The sequence below is a fragment of the Myxocyprinus asiaticus genome, chromosome 26 (assembly GCF_019703515.2).
Source record: "Myxocyprinus asiaticus isolate MX2 ecotype Aquarium Trade chromosome 26, UBuf_Myxa_2, whole genome shotgun sequence".
NCBI lineage: Eukaryota > Metazoa > Chordata > Actinopteri > Cypriniformes > Catostomidae > Myxocyprinus > Myxocyprinus asiaticus.
This window is the reverse complement of record NC_059369.1, coordinates 1,549,296-1,567,500: the sequence shown is the minus strand read 5'-3', so window position 1 is coordinate 1,567,500 and position 18,205 is coordinate 1,549,296. Positions and strand designations below refer to the sequence as shown.

Sequence of the window (18,205 nt, the reverse complement as noted above, 5' to 3'; positions counted from 1 at the left end):
TGTTCATTGTTTTGGAAAGAAATGCACAGAAAATAATGCTGTGAGAATGGGGTGAGAATGCATTATGATGGATAGACAGATAGACAGACAATTTGTGTAAGAAATGAAATGTACAGTACATATACACAGTAGCAGAGAGATTAAACAAAGTTCTATATGAGTAACATTAATTAATGTGAATGGCAAATAATTCCCTCTTTAGAAAAATAAAAATGTATTGAGTTTAAAACTCAATCGGATAACACACTGCAATGTAAAAAGTATTTTGAGAGGTAACCTTAAAATATGATTTATGTGGTAATATCTAAATTATTTGGTTTTATTAGATTTAATTAAAACAAATTTTTTTTTAACTAAATTCACCTGAAAATTAGGTTACAACAACAAAATTATTTTTTATGGGTTAGATCATGTAGAAATAATTCTTAGAGATAACATTTGCAGGTTACCAATTTTTTCAGTGAGAAATCAAACTAAACTATACACTTTAAAGTTTTAATCTTTCACAGGGCAAATATCAAATCTTAATGTTTAGTATGACAGAGTTTATATGTAGATGCTATCAGCCACAAAATATAGAGAAGCAATCACACCAATCAACAGTGAGTGTCTGGACTGACAATATATGAAGGCAATGACAGGAGAGCTTTGTACCTAAGACATGTCCCAACATTTTGAATCAGTCTTTTAAATATCATAGATTTTGTCTGTTCCATTTTGATGAAAATATACTGTATTTTCACAGGCTAAAGTGTATTACATGAGGAGAATGCATATACAGTGCAGTTTGTGACCAGGTATTTCATAAGTATTCAACAACAGGCTTGATTCATATGATTGCATTTAGCAATTCTTTTGGGATTAGTGCTGCTTGCTTAACTCGTCCCACAGTTTGTGACATGAATGATCCCTCAAATCATGTGTCTTGTTAAGGAGAGGTGTGCTGTTACTTCACTGAGAAATCAGACATGATTTTCACAGATAATAAAATATCATAGAGACTTGAGGATGGGCTCTTTCGGCTTGGCAAATCAATAATCACTAGGGGTGTAACGGTTCTCGGTAAAAAAAATAACCGTACGGTTCACCACCCACGATTCGGTAAGCATTGGCACCGCGGTTCACCACAAGTTTATTAACGCATTTGGATCAAAGGTTTTGTGAAGAAAATAAAGCATCAAATAGGCATGCACAGTTACAACCTCTGCTAATGCACCTTAATGGATCTGTAGATGGATACATGGCCTGTTGTGTGTAGTTGAAAATGGAGCCGCTGATAGAGAAGACCCCTGCGTTATTCAGGTCTCCTGTCTGGAAACATTTACTTTTTGCAGTCAATTACAACAGCAATTGTCAAAGAACGTTTACAAAACAGGCACTGTTTGCAGACATCGCTTGACACAAGTGCTGTATACTGGTAATATATCGACATATGATAATTTACGGCAAAATCACTGGTCACTGGCAGATTTAGTTTTTAAGCAAGCACTCAGTGCTGATTCGGACAGGCATAAAACAATAACTAAAGTGACTGTGGTGTTCATTACCAACGATATGTTTCCCTACTCTGCTGACAAAGATGTGTGATTTCCGCGAACGATTAAAACACTCGAGCCGTATCACAACATCCCTTGTATCCATTTTAATAGCAAAGTTCCTTCTATGGTGATGTACAACTTCCGAATATTGAATATATGTGCAGTAGAGTTTGAAATGCATTTTATGTAGATGCATGTAGCGTAATAGTGCAAGTATTAAGTTAAAATGTTGATTTATTAATTAGAGAAAATGTTTTTTTTAGTTAAAGACCCTAACGGAAATTAACCATGGTTTTACTATAATAATATTGTAGTAACTATGACTGCTGTCACCATGTTTTGGTACAATTAACCATGGTTTTACAACAGTAATACTGTAGTGTCCATATAGTAACCATGTTTATACTATATATTGTAAACATGACAGTAACCATGTTGATTATTTGTTACTACAAATACCATAGTTAAACTATAGTTACTGTAAAACAAAGATTTTTATTAAGGGCAAACCTGTTTAAGTGTTTGTTACCAAATAGAGTACTCTTACTTTGGATTAGGCAGTAATAATTTTTTTCTGAACATAGCAAATACCGAACCATACCGAAACCGTGACCCTATAACCATGATACAAACCGAACCTTGAGAAATTTGAACACCCCTAGTAATCACCCAGAACACCTAGAAACATGCCAAAAAACCACTCAGAACTTTTTAACAACTGTAAAACAAAGCCCTGGCAAACCCCAACAACACACTTGTAGGGGTGATGCATGGGAAAGAACCAATTTTACAAAATATCAAATTTTCTTTTTTCTTTATTTTTGAAGGACATTCAGTTTGTGTTACAGAGAGTGGAAGGTGAATATTTGAATGTGAATGATGGAGCTGTCAGTCATTCATAAGACCGATGACGAATGGTCACTTTTCACAATGAGGCAGCATTTAGCACTCTTCTATGACAGAGTCACGGATATGTTTTGTGTAGAACTGAAAACTTGTCATTGTGATCATTTTGTGATTTGGTGCACTTTGTATGGTGGGCTTCATCTTGTGTAAATCTTAGTGTAATGAGCTTTACGACAGATCATGAGCAGTAGCATAACTCTTAGACTGACCTGGTCATGCACTAACATCCCATGGGAAATTAGATTTCAATTTCAGCAGGCAATGTCTGATTCATGTTTTCATGTCACCACTCAGACATATACACAGAGAAATCATATGTGCCATCACATAAGAGTCTAAATGGGCCACTGAATAAATTCTGATTCAGTTTTTTTTTTTTTTATGTTTGTTTTTCAATACTGTAATGAACCATGTATCAAATGAAATGTGATCTGATTACACAGTAATTAGCCACTGTAATCTAACTAATTTTAGGTCAAAAAGTAGTGTAATACATTCTAATTTAAATACTAGTAATCAGATTATATTTACTGAATTTCAGTTAATTGAATTACTTAGTTTTATGTACGTTTTAGAAAATCATTGTAAAGTTGAAAAGTGTGAGTGTATTACTTGTTTATGTCGATTAAAAGGAATAAATATAGACATCTTTTTTGAATTTGTTGAGCAAAAAACCCAAAACTTTCTGTAAAAAGTGCTTTAGAAAGTAACTTAAAATAATGTTATTAGTAATGTGATTACTTTCCCAATTAAGTTATAAGCAAAGTAATCCAATTACCATTTTAAAGAAGTAATTTACTTTTTGAGTAATTTACTCAACGCTGTTGTTAAGTGAGTAGGCGGTCTTTCACTGTTATCTGGGATGCATTAGGATGCATTCATGTTTGTGCTACAAATGCAATGTGATCACATGTGTTTCTGACTACCAAAAGTCACTCTGGATAATATCTGGATTATGCCTTGAATGTAAATGCTACAAATGTTGGTTGCGTGAAGATAATACTTATGACAATACATGTTTGTGAGGGAAATGAACATCCTGAGCCATGCTTGGACATATGCTGGAAGATTGGTTTGCTAGACATACTAACCAAGACTTCCTTTAAAAATAAAGACAAAAGGAATATTACAATTTTATCAAATGCATTTTAGGTTACAGTCTCCATTCTGTGACACTGAACATGTGATAATGTTCAGATTGCACATTCGTGAGGCAGTAAATAAAGGAAAAAATTACTCCTCTCAGTGAAACCAAATGAATTCACTTGAGATACTTTCCAAAGCTGCAAAGCGATAATTCATGAATTGTTTTGCAGCCCATTGTGATGGTTTCCTGCATAATGTGATAGCTGTTTAATGCACAGGGTCTGCGCTGACGGCTGCCTGTTTGGCTCCTAATGTGACAGTGAAATGCGGCTCAGAATTAATCCGTTGCATCTGGCCATGGGCTTCACCCTGGATAGTGATGATGGCAGTCTAACATGCCAGAGATATGCTAATACTGTGCCAGGTAGTCATTAAACTCAATACAAAATGGCAAACAATGATTCCAGTGTGCAGAGAAACCTGCAAGCCATCTGATTGTCCCTCTGCCTGGCCTGTTTCAGCTCATATCTAGAAAGCTTGCATTTTGTCCTTAAATTACTAACATCCCCGATCAAATGGCTTCTAATAAGCACATGTTTTTGACAGTTGCTGAAAGCAGGCTCATTGTATGTTCGTATGACATGTGGTGGACTTTTAAAATGAGGATACCTTTTTAATGGAATATTTATTTATTTAGAAATGAGAAAAAGATGGGACTGTAATCATAATAATTTATAATAAATAATAATAAAATTATAATAATTTCCACTAGTTATATGGGTGAATTTAATTATAATGTGTGCTTCACTAATTTCCTGATTTGTGTTCGTAATATCACAATTGTTCTGAAACTTCTGATTCTTTGAACCCCAAAATATTTGTAAGCAATTGTATGTCTCTACAGTTGTTTAAATGTATAAGATTTTGCATTTCAGATGCTGTCAATACATTGATATTAAACCTATAATTTTTATGTTTTCAGTAGCCTTCTGTAGAGTTGGGGACCACATTACCCATGATGCATGTATAAGGGGGATTTTCGGGGTGAAACGGAAAGTAAAGAATTTGTTATGAACTGATCCATTTGTCTCCTGTTCCTTGAAACATGCCTAATAATACATGGTGTCAATAGTGGCGAGTTTCAAGTTTTCATAGTCTCCGGGGTTTTTTTTTTAAAGTTTGGAGTCATGTGGCAGACATATGGCGGAGATGTGGCTAAAGACAGCGGTGAGGGAGACGGACATTGAGCGTTTGCTCCTGAAATAAAACACTAAGGAGAAACCAGATGGCAACAACGGCAGTTCAGATTGCACATTCAGACCCATTTAACTTCTCAAATCCGACAGAATGGCCGAAATGGATTAGGAGGTTTGAACGATTCTGAATCGCTTCCAGAATTGGAGAAAACGTTGAGGAATATCAGGTGAATTCACTCCTGTATTCTATGGGTGATGCAGCGGATGGTATTTTAGCTGTTCTGCCATTGACTGCGGCAGAAAAAAAAAAGAACTATAAGAAAGTGAAAGATGCATTTGAGCAGCATTACATTGGAAAATATAACGTGATTTTTGAAAGAGCACAGTTTAGCAACAGATGTCAGCAGTGAGAGTGCTGAATCTTTCATTACTGCTGTTCACACATTGGCAGAACATTGTAACTTTGGGGTGCTAAAAGAAGAACTTATCAGAGACAGAATAGTGGTGGGAATAAGAGACAAAAAGTTGTCTGAACAGCTAAAAATGGACTCTGAACTGACCCTAGCCAAAGCTATACACAAAGTGAGACAAAGTGAAAGAGTAAGAAACAGCAAACAATACTACATGGCAATGCTGCAGGGGAAACACGTGCAAACATAGATGTCATAAAAATGAAAGAAAGGACAGAAACAAACAGGACACAAGATACCTAAGTCAGACACTTGGCAGAGAAAGTGTGTGGCAGGTGTGGTAGACGACAAAAACACCTGTGGAAAGACGATCCTGCAAGAGATGTAGTGTCGGAAATGTCACAAAAAGGACATTATTCTGCTGCATGTTGTATCACAAAAATAGTGCACACAGGCACTCTAGCTGAGTTAGAAGTAGAAACTCAAGATTTAGCTTTTTTAGGAGGTGTGGAATCAGAAAGATCAGAGCCGTGGCTGGAGAAAGTTGACCTAAACGGAGAGGTCAGCTTCAAACTGATGTTACGTCCATACCAGAGTGGCTGTACAACCTTCAAAGGGATGGTGAGCTGATGAAATAGACAAAGAAACGTTTTGGTCCAGGCAAACAGCAACTTCAAGTGCAAGGCTGTTTTGAAGTGAAAATAGTGGCGCTGCACTTCACAGACCATTTACCTTGTCACAGGTCTGGCACAGCTACTTCTAGGCAGGCCTGCCATAGAAGCCCTACAACTAGTTTATAGGGTGGCAGACGTCAGAGAAGATTAAACAAATTTCAGAACAGCATATCCAGATGTTTTCAGGGGTCTGGGCAAACTAAAGGAGTATTACCACATTGAATTTGAACCAGGGGCCAAACCTGAGGCTCTGTCAACACCTCGGCGGGTGCCCTTACCCCTCAGATACAAAGTGAGGGAAGAGTTGGAACGCATGGAGGAGATGGGAGTAATTTCAAAAGTGACACAGCCCACAGAATGGTGTTCGGATATGGTGGTTATCCCCAGGCCATCAAAAGACAAAATCTGCATATGTGTTGATCACATACCAATGAATGCAGCTGAGAGAGCGTCACATTTTACCAGCTGTGGACCAAACACTGGCCTTGATGTCTGATGCAGAAGTATTCACAAAGCTGGATGCCAGGTTAAATGTGTTTTTGTTCATGTTTTGTGTTCATGTCTTTTATATTTATAGTTTAGTTCCTGTTTTATAGTCATGTGTTCATGTCATTTTATTTCCTGTTCCCTCATGTGATCTTGTCATGTGATCCTGTCATGTGTTTCCCCTGTTCATGTGTCTTGTTTTCATTAGTTCATTGTTTGAGTATCTTGTTAGCAGGCTTATCTTGTCATTGGTTAAAGTTTATTAGTCTTGTTATCTTGTTTACAGTTCTGTCTGTTGATTATTTGTCATTGTCATACATGTACATATATTTAAGCCCTCATGTTTGCCCTTGTCAGAGGTGAGGTATTGTGTTTATGTAACGTTGTTTCAAGTCAAGTCGTTTATGTTTGTTTTTGTTTTGGATTCACGTTTTTTGGATATATCACTCATCTTGTAAATAAACTGCACTTGGGTTCTTCACACTTCTTCGTCTTCATTTGCCTGTTACTGCTAGCAATGTTACAGAATACCTGACCTTCAAAATGAACCCAGCAGTTCAGCTACTATGTCTATGCCAAGGAAGCCTTTCCATTGTATGTGGAGGACTTCTGTGCTCTGGCCTGCAACGCTGGTTTTAATGAGATCGCCCTAAAAGACATTTTCTGTGCAGGCTTGAATGCACCGGTCTCCTCCATGATGACTGGCATTCGGATTACCCTCAGTCTGGCTCAATACATGGTTGCTGAGCCAGGGTCCCACGTCATTGTCGCCGAGCCAGGGTCCCACATCATGGTCACAGAGCTTGCGCCACCTTCTGCCCCGGATCCGAGTCTGCTCCATGCCATGTCACAACCACACCTGAGTCTGCTCCATGCCATGTCACAGCCACGCCTGAATCTGCTCCATGCCATGTCACAGCCACGCCTGAGTCTGCTCCATGCCATGTCACAGCCACACCTGAGTCTGCTTCATGCCATGTCACAGCCACACCTGTGTCTGCTTCATGCCATGTCACAGCCACATCTGAGTCTATTCCATGCCATGTCACCACCATGCCTCAGCTTGCTCCATGCCATGTCACAGGCAAGCCTCAGTCTGCTCCATGCCCTGTCACAACCAAGCTTGCCATGGCCAACGAGCCAGTGTTGCAAGCCTCATCCATCCCAGAGCCAGCTCTCACTGAGCTAGTAGACCTGGAGTTGGTTCCCGCCCTTGTGCCCACCCTGAGTACTCTTCCTCCTCCCCCCAAGTCACCGGCTCGACCATCACCCCCTGTGACATCTCAGACAAGGAGAACTTCCGACCATCCAACTCCACCTAGACCCTCCAAGCCCTGGACTCTGCCTTGGCCCTCCAATCCCTCAACATCACCTCGGCTCTACGTTTCCTCGGCTGCACCATGGTCCTCCAGCCTATCAGCTTCACCAGGGTTCCTCGTTCCTCCAGCTCATCCTTGGTCTGTCGGTCACCTGGCTCTGCTTTGGCTCTCCGATCCTCTGGCTACTCCATGGCTCTCCGATCCTTCGACTCCACTGGGGACCTCCATCCCTATGGCTCCGCCTTGGTCCTCAGCCCCACCGGCTCCACCTCAGTCTTCTGACCCCCCAGCTCCACCTTGGTTCTCTGAGCCTCTGGTTCGGCCTTGGTCCTCCATGCCTCCAGCTTCACCCTGGCCCTTCGAGCCTTTGGCTACTCTCCGAGCTCCATGTTCTCCAAAATTCACACCTGGTGTAATGTTGCTGGCAGTAACAGGCAGACAACGACGATGAAGTGTGAAGAACCCAAGTGCAGTTTATTTACAAGATGAGTGATATATCCAAAAAACATGAATCCAAAACAAAAACAAACATAAACAACTTGATTTGACTTGAAACAACATTACATAAACACAATATCATGTCAGCCTCCTCTCCCCTGATGGAAACTGGCATGTGAAGTTCCTTCTTCCTCCTAAAATCTAGCACCATGTCCTTTGTTTTTTCAACATTTAACCTTAAATGATTCTGCTCACACCAGTAAGCAAAATCACTAATTACTCCTCTGTACTCTCTGTAACGAGTGTCAGTGAGACAAACAGACCCAAATGCAGAGGAACAGTTCAAAGGATTTATTTACAATAGAAATGAGCAGTCACTGAGTTGTGGAATCCTCCATGTTAGACCAGCTGACACGCAGTACACTGGAAAACATCCACACTCCTGACACATGGGCAGAGACAAAGTGTCCTCCGTGAAAGATCCGCTGACACACAGCAAACTGGAAGGCAACCACACACCCGACATGCGGGCAACCAACAGATACACGAGACAGGACCAACTAGGCAGAGAGAGCAAACAGCTTACTATAATGAAGCACATTCCGTCAACACTGAGCTACATTTATCATTCAACAACATGACACACAAGGGGATTAAAAGAAACAAACAAGGGGCAGATGCTGCTCACCAGCTGAAAGTTGGCATGATCAGCGTTCCCATGAAAACAATCAGGGTTCCCATGGAAATGCTGATTCTGCGTGCCAGCGGCACCTGAAACACATGAGGGTGAAAACATCAACACACTGAGAACAAAACAAACAGAACATGGAGCATGAGTGTCCAGATCCTGACACAGACCAAAACCGAACCAGACAGGAAGTCAGGATCCAGACACCATGCCCCGGACATGAACAAGACAGACTGAAGAGCACACAGTGGTAACTCACAACCGGACCCGTGCGCTCACACAAAGAACGTACATGAAACACAAGACAGACAGGGAATGATGATGCCACTGTCCCATTAGACAAAAACCCAACCTGACAAGGTGACAGGACCATGACATCACCGGAGAGCGCACTGCAGTAACTCGCACACGGCGGTAACTCACAACCAGACCCATGCGCTCACACAAAGACAGGACATGAAACACAAGACAGAACATGGGGCGATGATGTCACGGTCCCGTCAGACAAAAACCCAACCTGACAAGGTGACAGGACTGTGACATTATGTCACTCATCACTGGACTTCCTGTTCCTGTTGCTGACGGCACTCTGCATGAGTGTTTGTAGCCTGCTAGCCTGCTTAGCATTGCTTATTCTTATTCTCATCCGTTCATCATTTTATACTTTGTAATTTTACCGCGTGTTTCAACTGTTTCGTCTGTGTGGATTTTACCTGTTGCTGTTGGCGCCTAGCTCGAGTCTGTGTTTGTAGCCTGCTAGCTATTTTAGCATCGCTTATCTATCTGTTTTCAGCTTTTAATCCTTAACATCTGCCATTTTTCAGCACACTTCGGTTTTTCCCCCACATTATTCTCTTATCACAATTAAACTGCGTGAATTTTCCGTGTGCATCCGCTTTCTATTTTTATCATGATTAAACTGCGTGCATTTTACAGCACGCACCCGTTTTTCTCCTCTGTGTTACATGGATTATTGCATCGATCTCAAAGCACCGCTTATCAAGAACAACTATAACAACAAACAATTGTGTGAGTGATTCACATCGATCTCAAACCCTCACTGCTCAGGAACAACCAACAACAACAAAAACAATTGCGGTAAGTCATGGCATCTGCTCATGTTATTTCTTCCTGCATTGCATGTCACATGTTTATTATAGCTTCTTCCATCAGCAGTGATGGATTCACATGTGATAAATGTAAGGAATTTGTCAGGCTGACGAAGAAGGTTAATGAGTTAGAGACACGCATCCGAATGCTAGTGGAGGTTAGTGAGAAAGAGAAGCCAGTAGATACTGTTTTGGATGCGGGTAGTACAAAAAGCAACACACACACTTTGGTTCCAGCTCTAGAGTCCCCTCAGCAGGGTGTTTGGGTGACGTCTCAGTGGCATACTCACTCAGTAAAGCAACACCACTCTTCCGTTCCTGTTAGGGTTTCCAATCGATTCTCCCCACTCAGTGATGCACCCACTGAGAATGATGTTGAAAGAGCCCTAATAATTGGTGATTCTATTGTAAGGAACATGGAAATAGAGACTCCAGCCACTATTGTTCAATGCATTTCCGGGGCTTGAGCGTCTGACATTAGATCAAATTTACAAGTGCTGTCTAATGCTAAACGTAAATTTTCAAAAACTGTTATTCATGTTGGCACTTATTATGTCTGGCTTTGCCAGTTGGAGATCACTAGAGATAATGTTAAAGAGGTGTGTGAACTTGCAAAAACGATGTCAGACATGGTAATATGCTCTGGCCCCCTCCCTGCTCATTGTGGTGACGAGGTTTATAGTAGATTAGTGTCACTGAATGGCTGGATGTCTGAGTGGTGTCCAGAAAATAGCATAGGATTTATAGATAATTGGAAGAGTTTTTGGGGAAGACCTGACCTGCTAAAGAGAGACAGACTTCATCCCTCTAGGGAAGGTGCCGCTCTCCTCTCTAGTAATTTGGCTCATAGTCTTAATAATGATAGTATTTGGGGGCCTGGGTAGCTCAGCAAGTAAAGTCAGTGACTACCACACCTGGAGTTGCAAGTTCGAATCCAGGGCATGCTGAGTGACTCCATTCAGGCTTCCTAAGCAACCAATTTGCCCGGTTGCTGGGGTAGGTAGAGTCACATTGCTAGGGTGGGTAGAGTCCTCGTGGTCGCTATAATGTGGTTCTCACTCTCGGTGGGGGATATGGTGAGTTGTGCATGGTTGCCATGGAGAAGAGCGTGAAGCCTCCACATGTGCTAGGTCTCCTCGGTAACATGCTCAACAAGCCATGTGATAAGATGCATGGATTGACGGTCTCAGACGCAGGGGCAACTGAGATTCGTCCTCCGCCACCCGGATTGAGGCGAGTCACTACGCCACCATGAGGACTTAGAGTGCATTGGAAATTGGGCATTCCAAATTGGGGAGAAAAGGGGAGAAAAAAAAAATAATGATAGTATTTGACTAACTGGGGCCCAGGTTAGGAAGCAGACAAACGAGTTAATCCGAACATCTGTTAGCTGAGCTGCCTTGAGACGTCACAAAGGTCACATTAACTACAACACATAGAGACTGTATCACCTAGATATCACATAAAGACTGTGTCTGTTCCCCAAACTACCAAACAAAACTTTCACTAAATCATTTAGATTTTTTTGTTGTTGTTGAAAAATCAAACTTGAAAAAATTAAATACAAATAAAAAATAATTAAAGATCACATGAAGGTAGGGCTACTAAACATTGGATCTCTTTCTACCAAAGCACTAATTGTAAATGAAATTATTACAGATCATAGTTTGGATGTGCTCTGTTTGAACGAAACCTGGCTTAAACTGGATGAATATATTAGTTCAAATGAATCTACTCCCCAAGGTTATTGTTATAAAAATGAGCCTCATCTGAAGGGTCGAGGAGGAGGTGTTGCTACAATTTACAGTGATGTTTTTGGTGTTACTCAGTGGACAGGATATAAGTTTAAGTCTTTTGAACTAATAATGCTTAATGTGACACCATCAGATATATATATTTTTTTAAAAACTCTGTTGTCTTTTGCCCTTGCTACAGTATATAGATCACCCAGGCATTATTCTGATTTCCTTGGTGAATTTGCAAATTTTCTATCAGATCTTGTAGTTACTGTAGATAGAGCTTTAATTGTTGGTGACTTCAACATTCACATAGATAATGAAAATGACACATTGGGATTAGCATTTATCGATATTCTCAACTCTCTTGGAGTCAGACAAAATATGACAGGACCAACTCATTGCCATAATCATACACTAGATTTAATTCTGTCATATAGAGTTGATGTTGATACTATAGAAATTCTTCCACAGAGTGATGATATTTCAGATCATTACTTCGTCTCTTTTATGCTGTGATCAGCTAATGTTACTCAATCTACACCTCGCTATCGTTCAGGTAGAACTATTCTTTCAACCACTAAAGATAACTTCACTAATAATCTTCCAGATCTATCTCATACACTCAATAAGCCCCAAAGTCTAGAAGAACTTGATGAAATAACAGAAAATATAAATACAGTCTTCTCTAGCACTCTTGATAGTGTCGCCCCCCTTCGATTAAAGAAAATTAAAGAAAAAGCCCTGCACCATGGTACAATGATCACACTCATGCTATCAAGAGAGCTTCTCGGAAAATGGAGCACAAGTGGAAGAATACAAAATTAGAGGTATTTCGCGGTGTATGGAAGGATAGTGTCTGTAGCTAGGTCGGCATATTAGAAGCCACAACTTGATCCTGGAGAACTGGCTAATTATAGACCGATTTCAAATCTCCCGTTTATGTCGAAAATACTAGAAAAGTTAGTGTCCTCCCAACTATGTTCATTTCTACAGAGAAATGGTATATATGAACAATTTCAGTCAGAATTTAGGCCCCATCACAGTACAGAGACTACATTTATCAGAGTTAAAAATAACTTGCTCTTATCATCTGATTGCGGCTGCATTTCACGTCTAGTGCTTTTAGATGTTAGTGCTGCCTTTGACACGATAGATCACAACATTTTCTTGAATAGGCTAAAGAAATATGCTGGCATTTGTGGAGTTGCATTAGCATGGTTTAGGTCCTATTTAGCAGACCGCTACCACTTTGTCTATGTAAATGAGGAATTGTCCACCAAACAAAAGTTAGGCATGGAGTGCCACAGGGATCCGTTTTAGGGCCTCTGCTTTTCTCCTTGTATATGCTTCCCCTGGGAGATATTATCAGGAATCATGGAATAAGTTTCCACTGTTATGCCGACAATACCCAACTTTATATTTCTTCAAAACCTGACGAAATTTCACAATTCTCCAAATTAGCAGAGTGTATCAATGAAATCAAAGATTGGATGGCCAGAAACTTCTTTCTACTCAATTCTGACAGAGGTACAAATTTTTAGATCATAAACCTCTAAAAACAAGCCGCTAAAATATAATTTGACTCTCAATGGATTTACTGTTACATCGTCTTCAACAGCGAAGAACTTAGGTTTATTTTTGATAACAATCTGTCCTTTGAAAATCAAAATATCAGTGTTTGTAGAACAGCATTCTTCCATCTAAGAAATATTGCTAAATTACGACACATGCTCTCTGTTGCTGATGCCGAAAAACTAATTTGTGTGTTCATGACCTCAAGACTAGATTATTGTAATGCATTACTGGGAGGATGTCCAGCAAGATCAATAAGTAAACTTCAATTGGTTCAAAATGCAGCAGCCAGAGTGCTGACTAGAACAAAGAAATATGATCATATTAGCACCATTTTATCGTCGTTACATTGGCTACCTGTTAAATTTTGTATTAATTTTAAAATTCTGTTAACTACGTACAAAGCTTTTAATAGTATAGCTCCGCAGTACTTAAGTGACCTTCTACCATGCTATGTTCCATCATGTTCATTATGATTGCAAAATTCTGGCCTGTTAATAGTTCCTAGATTATCAAAATTCACAAAAGGAGGTAGAACCTTTTCATATTTGGCTCCTAAATTATGCAATAGTCTCCCTAACACTGTTCGAGACACACTCGCTCAGTTTAAGTCTAGACTAAAGACTCATCTATTTAGGCAGGCATACATCTAATTTATCCTTTAACTTACAGTTAGGCTGCTTTAGATAGGTCTGCCGGAACCAGAAACCAGAAACATTGATCATGATCTATAACTCTGCAATCAATTGAATGGCATCTGTGCTAATATTATTCTATTTGTATCCCTGTCTCAACCTCGGGACTCCTATCCTGATGTCACCAGAACCAGCTGGATCCAGCTCCATTCCTGCTTCATGTTGGACTCCACTGCTACGTGTCTCTGAGTGATGATGACAAAATGCAGCCGGTGCCAGCCAATCATCACTTCAGTCTATTGCGATAGACTTCAGAGGATGAACTGATGCCAACTCCAACCATAAGACATGGGATACATCATATGAAATTGCCTTAACCTTGGATTTAGGATAGACCTCACCGAAATTACTGGCCGGTTGAACTGCTTTGCACCTCACTGATCTCTGCCTGAATCACCTCGGTCTAATGATGTACTACACTCTTATAATGGAATACATAGACTATCAATTAATTGCCAACAAAAGCCTTCATCAGCCAACTAACAAAGGACAATGCATCTAATCAAAGATGAACTTCAAAGACATTAGTCATTAATCTTACAATTCTTACAAAATCTTTTTCATATTCATGTTGTTAGACAAAGGGGAACTGGACCCACAGTGAGCCTGGTTTCTCCCAAGGTTATTTTTATCCATTAACCAACATCTTATGGAGTTTTGTGTTCCTTGCCACAGTCACCTTCGGCTTGCTCACTGGGTTTCTAAATGCAATTATTATTTAATTACTTATTTTTAAACACAATTCACAATCGTATTTTATCAAACTACACAATGATAACTCTAAGACATTATAGATATTACAGTTTCATTTTCTGTTAATGCATGATTTTCTGTAAAGCTGCTTTGAAACGATGTGTGTTGTGAAAGGCGCTATACAAATACAAATGACGACTTGACATAACCAAGGGTTGCCTCCTGGCGTCATCAAACAAAAAACAAGAGAAACAAAACGAGAACTAACAAAGAACATAAAACACAACAGAAAGAAAGGGAAACCAGGGAGGGAGATTAAGTAAAGGGGTGCTGACAGCGGCAGGAGAACGGCCTCCGTGGCATGATGTCGAAGTTGATCTGTAATTACGATGATCAGTACAGTGCATATTTTGTTTTATGTTCAGAAGGCTTATTACAAAGGTGATACAGGACTTTATCTCTAGAATAACATGGTCTGTGCATCTACTCTCCATCCATGGGTACATGGAGGTTTAAAAATTCAAAACAATTCAACATTTACACTCCTGCTTCACGTAACCAGTCATTTTTAATTGCATAGTTTTCTATTTTCGTCCCATGTTTCTGCCTTTTTCAGCCCCTACCCAAATTATGCTTAATAATATGATCTATTAATTGACTTTAGAATGCTAGGTCTATATGTGATCTTTGTTTTTATAATTTTTATACTGAAGCAAGATTATTTTGATATAGGGAGACCAGAGCTAATTGTCACATGGGAAAGATGTCACAAGGGCTATATTTTAGTAACTATAAGGAGAGTTACAAGTCTAATAAAAAAGGGTGTTTTCTGTAGCTGTAGTTTTTTATGCTGGTCTCAAAAACCTAGTTCAAAACCCTCGTGAATTTGATCAGGGATGATCACATGAATGTTCTCATTAATCCTATGCCACTGGTTTTATGGCAGGTTCCATTGTGCCAACTAACCTTTGTGGACAAAAGGTGAGTGTGTGTTCGGTGAACTTTATCTTTTTTCCTGGGCAATTATGATACAAATGTTGAATTGCTTTTTTGTAGCCAAGACTTCAATGTATGTGGCTATACAAATATATGACTTTAAAATATAAACCTACCGCTCTGAGAAATATTTATTGGAGTAAAAAGTGTGACAACTAACTATGGAACATTCAGAATCTGTTGAAGTGTTTAATAGACAATGTCTTGGTGCTCTGGAGATTTATTTTTTTCTTGTTTATTTTTAAGGTTATGTAAGAATGCAATATATATATACAGTATATATAAATAAGTTTAGCAAAACAGTAGCAAAATTATTACTTTGTGGCCTCTCTTTGGTAATACACTATCACAAATGCATGGGCATTTGCAATTTGATAGAGACTTCAATATATGAGCTAGTACTTGTTGCAATGAAGCTTGGTATCTTAATCCAGAATCACAATATATGATATACTGTATGTGTGCTTACTTTGGTGTTGCCACCCCTTATTGTCCTCATGCCACCCCCTTGCCACCCCATAATTTAATATCTAGATCCGCCCCTGCCATTATGAACCAAAGAATTCTGAGTTTTAAATCAACCTAAAGCTCTCTCTTCAATTCTCAGACAACCATATCAGAAAATGAAAAACAGAACGGAAGCGAGTTTGCTTATTCATTTGCAGAAATAGTGTATTGTATGTCATCGTCTTGATTGATTTTTCCCGATAGACTGAAGGTTACAAATCCTCTAGAAACTTTCCAGAATTTATTTTTTTATTTTTTTATATAGCTGTAAACCATTTATTGAACATTCCTTAACAACATCAGGATCAGGTACATGCCCCCTTACAAACTTTTCCATGGTCTCATTATACATTTTATAAACATATGGAGTAATGATGTTAGGTTTATCATATAGGAAAACAGAAGCAAAATTAACTGCGTGCACTTAAAGGGTTTTTAAATGTATGGGCACATCCATACAACAGATATATTTCTATGTTCTTATGTTCTGTTCCAGTAATTTAGACCCAAACAACTTTTTTATTTCTTCTAAAAAATGTGCTTTTTAACTTTTTACCAATTGGAATAAATTTCATTGTCTTTGTTTATATATGATATCTGAAAACACACCAAAAAAATTTGACCACTTTCTTTACATTTTATTGGTTTTATTTCACTTTGTTACACTTGTTATTGTCCTGGTCAAAAATGACCGGCAATTGGAAATAAATGAATTAGACTACAAAATACATAAATATGAAGTGTTCAGGTGCTCCTGAATCCTTTAAATGAGCACATATATGGATGTGTGTTTGCACACATACACACAAACACTCACACAAAAACACACAATGTGTGTTGAGCGCCTTTTTGTGCATTTTGTGCATCTTTCCATGTACACTCTTTGAGGAATATTTAAAGATCTGCTTATCATATTATGTTGCATTTGGGCTCGTTTGAATTAGGATATTCTGCTGTAAGTTACAGTACATCATTGTCTATGTTATATGTATGTTTCGGAAAGTAAAAACGAAAAACGTGACAAAAAGACACTTCTGTTTATTATATTTATATGTGTCTGTGGGAATTTTATACACTAAAACTCACTGCAGTTTGGCCTCTGAGTAAAACGAATTAGCTCATTGTATTTTTCTAAATGAGACCTTTCCTATGACATATAACTCATGGCTATCTCATCTTTTTTATGGTTTTACCAACTCTGAATATAATTATTGTGATAACAAATTAGCAAATGATGAGAAAGAAACAAATAAAAAAGCATTTTTTTAAAAATTGGTAGGATCAGCTATATGCATTGTAAAGTCCAGATTCTAGGCTTTAAAGCGACACCTATTTTGTTCAGATCAAGCAAGTGGTTATTAATTTATTACATAGTTATTATACATTAAAAAAAATAAATAAATCCCATAGGGATTTACTCCCACTATAGCCCAGTTTAAGCTCAGTTCAATGAATCATTCTATTAATAAAATGTATGTATACTGTATAATTACTAAAAAAGTAGTTGATAAAAAAGATCTAATGCAATATATTGTGATAATATATGGAATATGAGAGATTTATAAACAATCTTAGTGGGCTGGTCATTTTTGACCGGCAACACAAAATATGTTAGCACAAAATGAACACAACGCAAGGGTTAATGAGAAGAGTTCAAGAACCTCAGGCAGTTACAACATTTATCATTTGGATTGGAGAACACAACTGATGTTTTCTTTTCTTTTCCAGAAAACCAGAGCTTAAATGAAAATGTTGTGCCTGTCCCATTCTACTCAGCTACTTCCTTTGCCGTCTTTCTCTACTCAACTGTAATCCTGCCCTACAGCAGTGTGTCACTGACACTGATAACACACTACCATTCACGACAACAGAAGAGCATTTGCGTGTGTTTCACAGGGAGATTAGCCATGGACTGAACCTCAGTGACAGACAGAATTTTCAAGTTTGAAATTAATGGATGCTTTTCCTTGATTTATTTATTTATTTATTTTATATTTGGGCTTTTGCCACTTTTAATGTGAGGACAATGGAGAGGAGAGAGGAAAAGATAGGGAGCTTCTGGGGGAGATGGGATCAGGAAATGTCCCAAGCCAGAATCAAACTTGGGTCCTTCATCATCAAAACCCCATCAAATCCACCTTCATCACGTGCTG

At 38.8% G+C, this 18,205-nt stretch overlaps 1 protein-coding gene across 2 annotated transcripts in view; it reads left to right on the top strand.

Moving 5' to 3' along the window:
• Nucleotides 1-18,205, top strand: part of reln (reelin) — a 238,129-nt gene that overhangs the window by 2,349 nt on the left and 217,575 nt on the right. The gene's annotated exons all lie outside the window — the stretch shown is intronic.